Source organism: Rhipicephalus microplus, chromosome 5 (assembly GCF_043290135.1).
Source record: "Rhipicephalus microplus isolate Deutch F79 chromosome 5, USDA_Rmic, whole genome shotgun sequence".
Taxonomy (NCBI): domain Eukaryota; kingdom Metazoa; phylum Arthropoda; class Arachnida; order Ixodida; family Ixodidae; genus Rhipicephalus; species Rhipicephalus microplus.
The window spans coordinates 68,412,608-68,424,722 of record NC_134704.1 but is presented as its reverse complement, the minus strand read 5'-3'; positions in this window follow the sequence as shown (position 1 = coordinate 68,424,722).

Genomic DNA, 12,115 nt, shown 5'->3' with positions numbered 1-12,115 from the left:
GTCTCTGTCCCCAGCGTGCGCGCACGTCAACGCTACATTGGACGTCGCTGCCACTGCGCATGCGTCGTAACGCGAGTCCGCGTTCGCATTCGCGGACCACACGCTAAAAATTCGAAATTGCGTGCGGTAATGACGTGCCGCTTGTGGCCCGCAAGCGCTGGTTTTGAGGCTAGGGGCGGTGATTGCGGCCCGCATGTAGCACGCAAACGTTGCTTTCGAGGCTACAATGTCGCTGCGATCGTGCGTTGCGGATCGCAGCAGGGCAAACGCTATTTTAAAGCTCATATGGAGCCCGCTACGCCCGCACTGCCCGCAGCGCTTGCAAACGGTTTTCTAAAATTCCCTAATGATGCGCTCGTGGCCGTTTTGATATAGCTTCACTTATACCAATTTGGTGTGACGTGACGTCAATGGATCACGAAATATATGACTGATGCAAACATAACAATGCCGACACGCTGTAATGTAAGAGCATGACAACATACCACACTCATAGCGTGCTGGCGGGTATTTTGCTAGCTCTACATATACTAAATGTTGTATAACGTGACGTGAATAGATTACAAAGCTAAACGTTACATCCAAACATGATAATCATGACAGGGAACTCATGTACGGGATCATTTACCTGCACCTCGTAACATTGTGCTGATTTTAAAGTGCCATATCGACCTTTTTCATTCACGCTTCGCATATCATCGATTCCCACTGTACGTGGGATCTGCCAATTTTTTTCAGAGGGGGGCAATGCCACGTTCTTTTTCTCAAGTTACGCTCTACGCTATTTTTATCGCAAAGCGCGTCTACAAGAAGCTGCAGGGCTGGAGTAGATCATTTCGTTGATATTACGCCCACGTCGTGAGCATTTCAGATATTCTGGAATCTACGTCGCCGCTAGCGATAACGCTAAATGTTCGATGCCGACACGCTTCGCCGCTTGTCAATTAATCGCCCTGGCATGGTGGTCTAGTGGCTAAGGTATACTCGGCTGCTGACCCGCAGGTCGCGGGATCAAATCCCGGCTGTGGCGGCTGCAAATCCCGGCTGTGACGGCGAGTCATCAACGAGTGCGCTACAAGTCAACGCCAGCTAATCTAATGCGGACTCATGTCTAAATAGCGATGTTTAAGTGTACTACCGTTCACTTTGCCTCGGTTTTACAGGGAAACGTTTTTTTTTTTCGAACTTTTATTCGCCGTTTGTGACATCTTTTGCCAATGAATTCGAGCAACAAACAGCGTAGAAGCGTATACATGTGATATCTGCAGCGTGGTTTATTTGTTTCACACATACGCAGGTTCTTTAGCATGCACAATGCTGGTCATTTTTTTTTGCTTTAACAGGAATAAATGGCGTTTATAGCCACGCCAAAATGATGATATTTTAGTTTTATTCGATTGTCACAAAAATTCAAATTTATTACACTGCACAAATCGGGAATAAGAACAAGAAAATCTGTGGACACTCTCTGTGTTATGTTTTTTTTCTTTTTCTCCGATATATTACCACTACGTATGCGAATGAAGACATGCGAATTGTACCGTTATAGATAACTTTACAATCTGCTCCCTGATAACTTGAATAATAGGCACTGCATGCGCAAGCAGGAAACTGGGCTGTAGGATTATTGATGAATAGAAGTCCAGCGAGCAGTGAATTCTGAACCATTGTACTTGTTTCTTATCTAGAAGACATGGGTTACCAGGCATATACGTTTGTTTCTTCTGCATCCTTGCACAGCAAATTGTTTCCGCAGCTACCGACAAAAGCACTCGGCGTTAAATGTAATTCACGCCGTGTTTCACACCGTGTAAATGTAATTGTAATTTCACACAGTGTAATTGTAATTCACACCGTGTAAATGTAATTAACACCGTAATTCACACCGTACAACACCAAATGTTGTAGGCCCGTGTGCTCATATTTGGGTGCACGTTGAAGAACCCCAGGTGGTCGAAACTTCCGGAGCCCTCCACTACGGCGTCTCTCATAATCATATGGTGGTTTTGGGACTTTAAACCCCACATATCATCATCATCGTTTGAGTGCAGGGAAGCTAGCAGCAAGATAGAGTTTGAGGAGCGATTGAGAAAAATGAGAGAGGAGCGTTAGGCTAGGAAAGGTTTCAGCTACTTGTGCATGAAGAATGTTGATGCTAAAATGAAGGAGGCGAACTAGAAAATTGTCGACCAAGTATTTACAACCACAGAAAAACTCCCAAGCATTTCGAGGGTGAACATTGTTAAGTGCGAATGCACGGGGTGATGCTATGAGGGGAAGTAAAGTTAAAATCCGTTGGCATTCACCAGTACAATTACATCAAAACATCAATACAATACAATTACATCGTTCAAATATACGAGGAACGTTTGCCACTTCAGACCTTATGCTCGGGGAAATGCTTGAGAAGTATGCGAGCGAAGGGGGAGGGGGGCGCGCGCAGCAGCGTTAAAAATATATGGCGCTTTACTGACACCGATATCAGCGTCGCGTCCGTGGCTTATTCGGTAGAGTGTCGCGCTGCGGCCCACCAAGTCCTCTTTCTTTTAAAGATAGAGAGAAGACTGCGGACACCGCCGACGGCGGTGGATGGTTTGGGGTCGCTTATAAAGTGTATTCACACTTAATACCAAGCGAAAAGGAAACATCGGTTAAGAAGAAGGTGAAGGAAACATAGAGGGACATGTGGATGATTGGAACGCTTAAGAACTCATCACTGGAGGCCTACCGAACTTTCAAGCAGGAAATTGCAAAAGAAATGATCCACGATAATTCTCGGGGTAGTTCTCTGCTGTTCGAGGCCAGAACAGAAGTTTGCGGACCAAGACGTGCCGAGCCAGATACGAAGGCGCAGACACGTTATGTAGTTTGTGTGGAGAAGAGGAAGAAACGGCTGAACATTCGATAATGTTCTGTGAAAGGCTCCACCCTATAGTTCAAAATAATGGTGCGGAATTTTTCAAAGCATTGGAGTTTAGGGACGGTAAAGATAAAATAGACTTTAAGGCGGTAGAAATAACCAGAAGGAGGCTAACTCATTGGTGGCTACAATAAAGGCGCGAGTGAAATTCAATCCTTAAACACATAGTGATAGTACTTACTTTTATTGCTAGGTCGCGTGAGCCACCACCTGATTCATAAGGGCACAACCGGATACATCCATCCATTCATCCATCGTGGGCTTTTTCCGCGTTGAAAGCCACGGCAAAGCGGTGGGCGTCTGCTACGCGCCTGATATTTTGCGGCTGTTAGCCAACATGAGAATTTTGTCGATGTTGAATACTATGCCCCTGCAATGTAATACTGCATTGACTCACCACGCTAAGAACATGTTTGTGTGGTGCGAAAGGGAAATCTGGTTTGTTTATCTCTAACACATACTCGGCCATCTGAGGAACGTTTTCTGGACGCACTTTATTGTGAGCGAAGGGGGCTTAATTTAGTTATGTGTGGAAGGACGAATGTAGACGTGCTACAGAAGATCATAAGCTAGAAATTGTATAAATAACCACTAGAACGCAGCAGGTGTGTGCGCGCAGTAAGTGGCTAGCTCATCCTAATGCGTTTGAGACCTCTTTTATTGTGTGCGTTCGATTGCTTTTGTAAGTCTTCCTCCTGCCCCATCTTATTTTCTGGGATGTTTGAAAGGCTTGAATAGCTCGTATGAAGTGGTATGTGTCAATCGGTGTGAACGCGGCACTAAAAAAAAAATAACTTAGTAATTGGCGTAAGTCTAGCGTCTCGTTCAATTTGTTTATGATCGGCACCATTGTACCACTAACATGACCAATTGTTGACGAGCTCAATAACCGGACGTGTTTACATTTCCCGCCACCATTAACAATAACTCGCAAGGTCCTGAATTGTACTGTTGCCTTAGACAGCTCGATAGGAAACACACGTTGCTTTTCTTCAGTCAATAAATTTTATTTACCCCCCCCCCCTTCCCCCGAGAGTTTTCAGCACCGAACGTGGTTTTGCGCTACCTGTAGGGTCTTAATTAATTTAATTCAAGCTTCTGTAGCACACTTTGTTTTGGCACTGTATCCGCGATTGGTTGGACGATCACGAAGACATTGTAATGTGACGATGCCATACTGGGGCGGCATGATGGCGTCACAAACTTCACGTGATCAAGTTTTACATCACTCGTACGCACTAGCGTGCTTGCGGAAGGGGGGGGGGGGTGGCTGCCTACCTAATCTCCCAAGAAAGGGGAGGGGCGCAAAGTGAACACCCGCATCTATTGGCAATATACCGAAGGGGTGTTCGACACGTTACCCTTAATGACCAGCGGTTATCCTGTCTACGCGCTACATGCCCGGCCCATGTCCACTTCCTTTTCTTGAGTACATGGGTGGTGGGCTCAAAGTCAGTCCTAAACGTTGACATAATAGGTATGGGGGCCCGCTGCAGTGACTATTCACCCCCTCCCCCTTGACGGCGAATCGTGTAAGGTGGTGTTGCCTCTATGCTCGTACGTGCTGTCGTCGCCGAGGAGGCACACCGAGGCCGATGTTCAATTTGCACATTTCATGAAGAATCTAAGGCCATTGTCTTAAAATATAGTGTGTGGTAGGATCTATCCCCAACGAATGATGTAAACTTGGTCATCACCTATCTGGTTTGCAACTTACCCATATATTTTGAAGAACTGAGCGCATTCGTAAAGTTGTGCAAAAAATATTAGGTGTGCAGAGAAACAAGACAAATCAAATAAATGAACGACATGCTTCAAGCGAACGCCATAAAACAAGCGTACGTGGGGCAATAATTACTGACGTGGCTTTCCCCGTTTGTTAGAAAAGCGTTACACTTGGCGAATGTTAACGTGTAACTTTAGGGATTTGTTCCGTATACTCGTTGTTCCGGGCTTCGCAAATATACATTGATATGAATAAATAAATAATTGGAGTTATGAAAACAGATGAATAATAACAAGGGAATATTCTTTTCATGGTTTACCTCATTCGAAAATTTTATGCTCATGTGATTCCTTTAGATAAATACCATCCCGACTCATAAGGGAGCCCAGATCACACCGAAACATAGTTGCTACACCTGTTTAAAATATATGTTATTTCATTGAACATTTTTGTAAGGCTAAAGCAAGTGGGAGACAGTTGTTTGAACAATTTTCTAAAGTGACGGAACATCTTTATATACGTAGTTGCTCGACGTATTATGTTACAGTAAGTTAATTTGCACAGCGAGAGTGCTGGTGTTTGCACCTTTATTTTACGTTGTCTGGATATATTGAAGACAGTTTTCTATATTACGTATTTATTGTGTGAACATAGAATAATAAGTGTTATTCTAGCACTTGCTTTTTTTTCGAATCTCTGAATTGAAAACAAGCTTGGCTCATGGCAAACTTTGTTGCTGTGCACGAGGTCCAAAACGAAATAAGTAAAAAAAAAATCTGTGGTAGGGCCGTGTTCTCTTCTGGCTGTTCTCTGTTCCTAAAAAGTAGTAGTAAAGGCCAGCAAGTTTTCTAATAGAACATGTGTGCGTGGCTGCGAATCACCGGCGACCATGACTAAAAAGCGCATAATGGTGAGCCAAGCGGTCACTGCTCGTTAGTACTTCAGCTGAATGAAAAAGTGCCGCCATATCCACGAAGTGAATGATGATGAGTGGGCGAAGCTCCGGAGGTAAACCTGGTAAACCATGAATTCTCTGTACATTTTGCCCACTCGATTTTATTACATCGCTCCCCCTAGCGTACGTCGCCGCACTAAATCGAACGATTGCCTTCAACCAATGACACGCGCCATATGTGACATCATTCCTATTTTACAAGATCTCGCGTCTTTCATCAACTACAAGTACCGCTTTCTAGTTTATAACATCTTGCATCTTTTCATCATCAGCTACAAGTACCACCATCTAGTAAACACTACAAGAACTAAACGAGAGGTGGCTACATACAGGAGACGGTACCGCCATCTAGTGAACACTGCAAGAACTAAACTAGAGGTGGCTACATACAGGGGACGGTACCGCCATCTAGTGAACATTGCAAGAACTAAACTAGAGGTGGCTACATACAGGCTACAGGGGACGCACAGCCCACGCCCTAAGGAGCTTCGCGCCTAAAAGTAATTTACTTTATAATTACTCGTATTTCTTGCATGCATGGTGTTATTACTCTCTTTCCGGGGAATTTAGGTTATTTTCGTTTTTTTCCTTTTATGTTATGCGTTTTCGCGCACGCACAGCTACCAAATTAGCGTACTCGAACTCTCAGCACCAGAACATAACCACGTTGATGCCGTTTTAAAGATCGTTTGCTTGCGTTCCCCTGCTGCTCCAGGCACTAGCACAACTCTTAACAATTGGCGAGCTCCATTCCACACCTCAATATTGAAGTTGAGCATACTTCAAGTGCCCTGCATGCAAATACAGCGCGAAAACTACTGCGCGTAGCAGACGCCTCTCGCTTTGCGCGTGCTTCCGAGCGCGGAAAGCCCACGGGTCGGGCGCAGCAGCGGCGCGGTACGGATGTTCACCGCAAAAGGTTAACGCGGGAGCCGGCACTTTGGACACTCCCCAAATTCACTCTAACTTCGGCGCGCAGCCCGAGAGAAGAAGCACGTCTGCCTGTCTCGCACCGGGTCCAGTAAACCAACTCCTTTATTTACAGATATATGCATTTCATACAAAACACTGTCACAAAAGGCGCCACATAACATTTGAAACAGAAACCGAAATTGAACGAAACATCACGACAAAACAGTAGGCGCATACGCATGGCTGCAGTGCCCACAAGACCATTATGATCATCACCACCATGAATCCACGCGCAAGGCGGCACGCACTTTTCCTTCCTCCGTGGCGGCACGTTATCCCGTCAGCCGCGTGCTGCACAAGTCGACAGCTTGTCGGAGGATCTCGCCGCTTACCACGATAAGGCGATGGGTTTCCGAGGGAACCACGAACACCAGAGCACACCGCGACAAAGATTTCCGCCGCACGACGACTGCCGGCAACGCGTATGCCACTGACGACGTGCCAAACTCTGCTCGAGCTCCGGGCCTCGCTGAAGACGTGTCCGTGGAGCACCTCACGTACAGCATCAACTCCAGCCATCCGCTGAGGTTGCGGGACAAGGACACGCTGTGCAAACGACACCAGCGGCGACGCGCGATGGCGCATCGAGTCTGTCAGTCGAAAGGGCAGTTGAGGGCGACACTGCCGGCCGCCAACGCGACGCCGGTGATCCCTGTTCTGTCAGATGACCAGGAACAGGAAACGACACTGCTCGAGGTGCTTGGAACCTTGCACCAGGGGCATGAAAGACAGACCGTAAGTTGAGATTTATTTACTATTATATGACGATTTCTTTCGAGGACGCGAGACAGAAGGTTGGGGAGGTACAAATAGCTTACGAGAGAACAACGATGAGAAATGATGCAATACTGCAATCCCTGCCTCTCCGCTATACAAAAAAGCTAATTATTTCAGCACCACCTAATTCGCAAAATCGGATAATTCGGAGGCGTTCCATGGTTCCGGCAAGCATACATGTAATGTTTTACGGCATCAAACTTGTGTTGATTCAGTCATATTTGGCAGCAGCCCGGTTAAGTCAGATCACTGCGACCCAGTGTTATGCCTGCGAGTCCGCAGCAAACGTCCATGCCTCGGAAAAAAGAAATTTGTGTCAAGGCCAGCACGCGAGCCCGCCTGACGCGATCAACAACTCAAGGGCGTCATCACGCGACGGCGCCTTTCTGGCGCGCACGTGCAGTGAGTCACCTCAGCCCGCGAGCCCGTAGAGTAAACAACCGGCGTTTTCCTGTCTGGCGGGTCTGACGCAATGCGCGGCGACGTCACTCGTCCTTGGGTGCAGCCACCTGCAGCGTAGCCTCTCTAGATTCGATGAGAAAGAATGACGCGGCCCAGCGGCGACCCCATTGGAGGAGTCTGACCTCATGACCAGCGGCGCTTCTGGTTGGACATTTTGTTATTCGAAGAATCCACCCGGTGCATATAAAAGAAGCCCTGTGGCGCGTCGCGAGTAGCAGACCTGTTGTAGAGCAGCGAGCAGACCTGTATGGGAGCAGGCCTATGTGGGAGCAGATATGTGTTAGCAGTTGAGCTGTGTGTCGGAGTTGAGCTATGTGATAGCAGTCCTATGTGAGAGCAGACATGTGTGTCGCAGTTGAGCTGTGTGTCAGAGCAGAGAGCTATTTGATAGAGAATTGAGCTGTGTGTCAGAGAAGAGAGCTATGTGATAGAGAGTTGAGAGCCGAGCCGATGTTAGCCGACCCATTTGAGAGCAGACCTAGGTGTTAGTGAGGAGAGCTCGGCCCTTCGGGTCTCTAAGCTGTCGGCCCCAGTGCCGAATTTGTAACGCCTCTATATATATGCTGTACATAAACCTCGTTTAACTCACCGTCGTATCGTCCGCTCGTCTATCAGCTCTGCGCTGAAGCAGTCGCGAGCTGAGAAACCTACGCTACCAAACGGCTGGTGACCTTCCCGGCGGAATTCGAAGCAGTGGCGCCTTCGGGACCGTGTTGGCGTCGCCGTCTTTCGAAACATTGGTTGCAGCGGTGAGATTTCGAGGCACCCTTCGTAACGTCGTCGGAGGTGCGCTTAGCAACAGTGGTTGGCAGCTGCGGGATCGGCCGGCGTCAGCGACATCGATGCGGTGAGTGTCTTATGTTTTCTCCTCAGTTCACCAGACTACTCTAGCTCAGGTTGTAGTAGTTTAGAGAAGGGCTGTGTGAAGCATTGAAGTGAGCTTTGATCGTTTCAAGCAAAGTCAAAGTGCTTTGAAACCAAAGTTAATGCGGAGGGGTAAACACGGGAGTGTGAAAAATTGCTTGCGCGTCTTGCTAGTTGACTTATAGTGGGTACGGCCAGTAAATTCTTAACAGGGGCAAGCAGCAAGAGGCTAGTGTGAACGATGGAGAACATTAAAGTGAAGGAACTCATCGAAATTTGTGAGGAACTCGGCATTACTTTGGGTCGTGCGAAACGAAAGCAAGCGATCCTTGAGATCATGAAGAATGAAGGAATGTCGGCTGAGGAAGTCGATCAGGCCTGGGCGGATATCAAAGCACGCCGCGCTTCCCGATAGTTTTCCTTGTCTTTTCTCTAACAACTCGGAGCAGCTTCCAAAGAGCAGGGTAAATCGTTCTTCTCCAACTTAGCGTACATGGCCCTCACGCGATCGCAAGCGCGGAAGCTTTCGCGGGAGCTTGATCTTGTTCTGTGTGGTAAAACAAGTTCAAAAGCAGCATATCTGTGTGATCTTAGTGGTGAGTCGACGGAACCTCAAACACGAAATTCTCCGTGTGCGTCGTTTGAGCAGTCACTCGAGCGGCCCGTCGCCGAAGCGACCGACGCGGTATGCGTAGGGGGAGACGACATGGCGCCTTTGAGTCAGAGCGAGAGGGTTGCAACGCTCTCGCCTGTAGTGGAAAGTTGGAGTGAGCTGTCGAGGGTTGATCCATAAACGCTCATTCGAGAGCAGCGTGAGGACCTCTCGATAAAAGCGCTAAGGGAAAGAGTAAACTTGGGAAAGCTATACGTTAATGCAGGTGCATTGAGCAGTGCGTTCTAGCTAGAACCTTCTCAACCTTTCGGTTTCTCGCTGGTGATTCGGGGCAAAATTTTGACCTCATCACGACCTGGGCTGAGCGCTCTCGTCCAGAGTGAGCTCAAGGAGGCAACTTTATGTTATATTCTAATTCATTACGTTGTTGTACGTGTAAAAATTTGAGTTCTCATTTTAAGAGTCTTGTGTCCCACATGTGCCTCTTGATGTAGAGGGAACGAAATTCCGATAGACACACAGCTAGGTATATGTTGTACTATACGTTGTCTGGTGTTCTGTCGGGTGACCGAGGGCGCTTGCTTGTGTAGTGTGTTGTCTGTTGTCGAACCGTTCTTGACAAGTTGCAGAACCATCGACAAATGCTGAAACCAAAGATTGTCAGAAGAGACGAGCGAAGCTGGTCGGAAAGTTGTGGCGACAAGCCAGTGGAGCTGGGATCCGTCCTCAAGAATGGGATGTGTTCCCGGAACAGAGTCTGAAGCTGCATTTTCCCCATGGCCCTGGAGGCGAACCTGGAGGAACCTGGCGAACGAGCGCGCCTGGCATCCGAGCCACGTGGAAGCAGCTCGTCTTTCCGGCGCATTGTCTGGCGGCGGGGATGCTGTTATGCTTGCGAGTCCGCAGCAAACGTCCATGCCTCGGAAAAAGGAAATCTGTGTCAAGGCCAGCACGCGAGCCCGCCTGACGCGATCAACAACTCAACGGCGTCATCACGCGATGGCGCCTTTCTGGCGCGCACGTGCAGTGAGTCACCTCAGCCCGCGAACCCGTCGAGTAAACAACCGGCGTCTTTCTGTCTGACGGGTCTGACGCAATGCGCGGCGACATCACTCGTCCTTGGGTGCAGCCACCTGTAGCGCAACCTCTCCAGATTCGATGAGAAAGAATGACGCGGCCCAACGGCGAACCCATTGGAGGAGTCTGACCTCATGACCAGCGGCGCTTCTGGTTGGACAATTTGTTATTCGAAGAATCCACCCGGTGCATATAAAAGAAGCCCTGCGGCGCGTCGCGAGTAGCAGACCTGTTGAAGAGCAGCGAGCAGACCTGTATGGGAGCAGTCCTATGTGGGAGCGGATATGTGTTAGCAGTTGAGCTGTGTGTCGGAGTTGAGCTATGTGATAGCAGTCCTATGTGGTCACAGCTGGTCACAGACCATGCAAAAATGTCCGAACGCCAGCGCCAGAAACTTGAGTGAAAACCTTGATGTGGCACCTCGGTAGAAGCACGTGCATTTCGTCGCTCGTACTCGGCTCGCGCCACGCCGGGCATGCTCTGTGCGGCTGCTGCGCGGAGTGTCTCCGTCGGTAGCCATAACTTGCCGAAGGCTGCTGCGTGATACTGTAACAGCTAGACTAAGTTAAACCCAGATGGTGCGCAGCTGTGGTTTGGTTGCTGCTAGGCAATGGTCTGGATGGTTTTGTGCGGTTTGAGGGATTTTAACTGCGAATGCATTTATTAGTAGGGCTATGTCAGGCGTCCGTCGGCATCAATACACCGCCCTCTCCTCTAGCAACAGTTGTGGGTATGCGCATCCCTAGCAATCGGAGCCCCAACCATGTCTCTCGTCATTCGGTCTCTCTGCTTCCTACGCCCGACTTTCCCATCAGCTCGCGCCACACTCTCAACCGTTCGCTGGCTTGGCGCCCCTCAAGGACATCCGGAAATGTGTGCTCGAGACGCCGCTGTGAAACGCCAATGCCGAGGACGTTGATTGTTTTGAATGCGAAGCATTTCTTTGCGAACTCCGGACTTTGAGCGTATATATCTATCTAGCCGCCTATGACTTTTAGCTCTCCTGGCTGTTTCGATAATGGTATCAATAACATACTTTAGGAAGAACATATTTGACTAGTCATAACATGAAAACCATGACATGTATGTCATGAATGTCATGATTTATTTTTCATGGTCCTGCAGCTCTTGCGGTGGCTTCGTTCACATGGCATGTTGAAAAACAAGTATGGTATGGAATGATTGCATGGTGAACACAAGCGACAGAAGCTAACATGAAAATTATGACATGCGTGTCATGTAACAACATGACTACATGCCACACTCATGATGCGCTGGCGCCCGTTTCGCTAGCTTCACTTATACCGAATTTCGTATTACAGGATGTGCATAGATGACGAAGGTGTGATACTGGTGTAAACATCATAAACATGAGATGCGTGTCATGTAAACACATGACTACAGGCTACGCTCATCATGCGCTCGCGGCCGTTTCGCTAGCTTCACTTGTACCAAACTCGGTATTACGCGGCGCGAACGGACAATATAGGTAAATGACACATCCAAACACGATAATCACGACATGCGTGTCATGTAACAACATGACTACTTTAAACAGTGATAATGCGCTCGCAGTGGTTTTGCTAGCTTCACATGTGGCAAATTTGGTGTTACGTGACGCCAATCAATGGCGAAGGTATGTGGCTGGTGCAAACATGATAATCATGAGATGTGTGTCATGTGAGAACATGACTACATGCCACAGTCAAGGCGCCAATACATTTCGACGTGACGCTGTGCGCGTGCTCG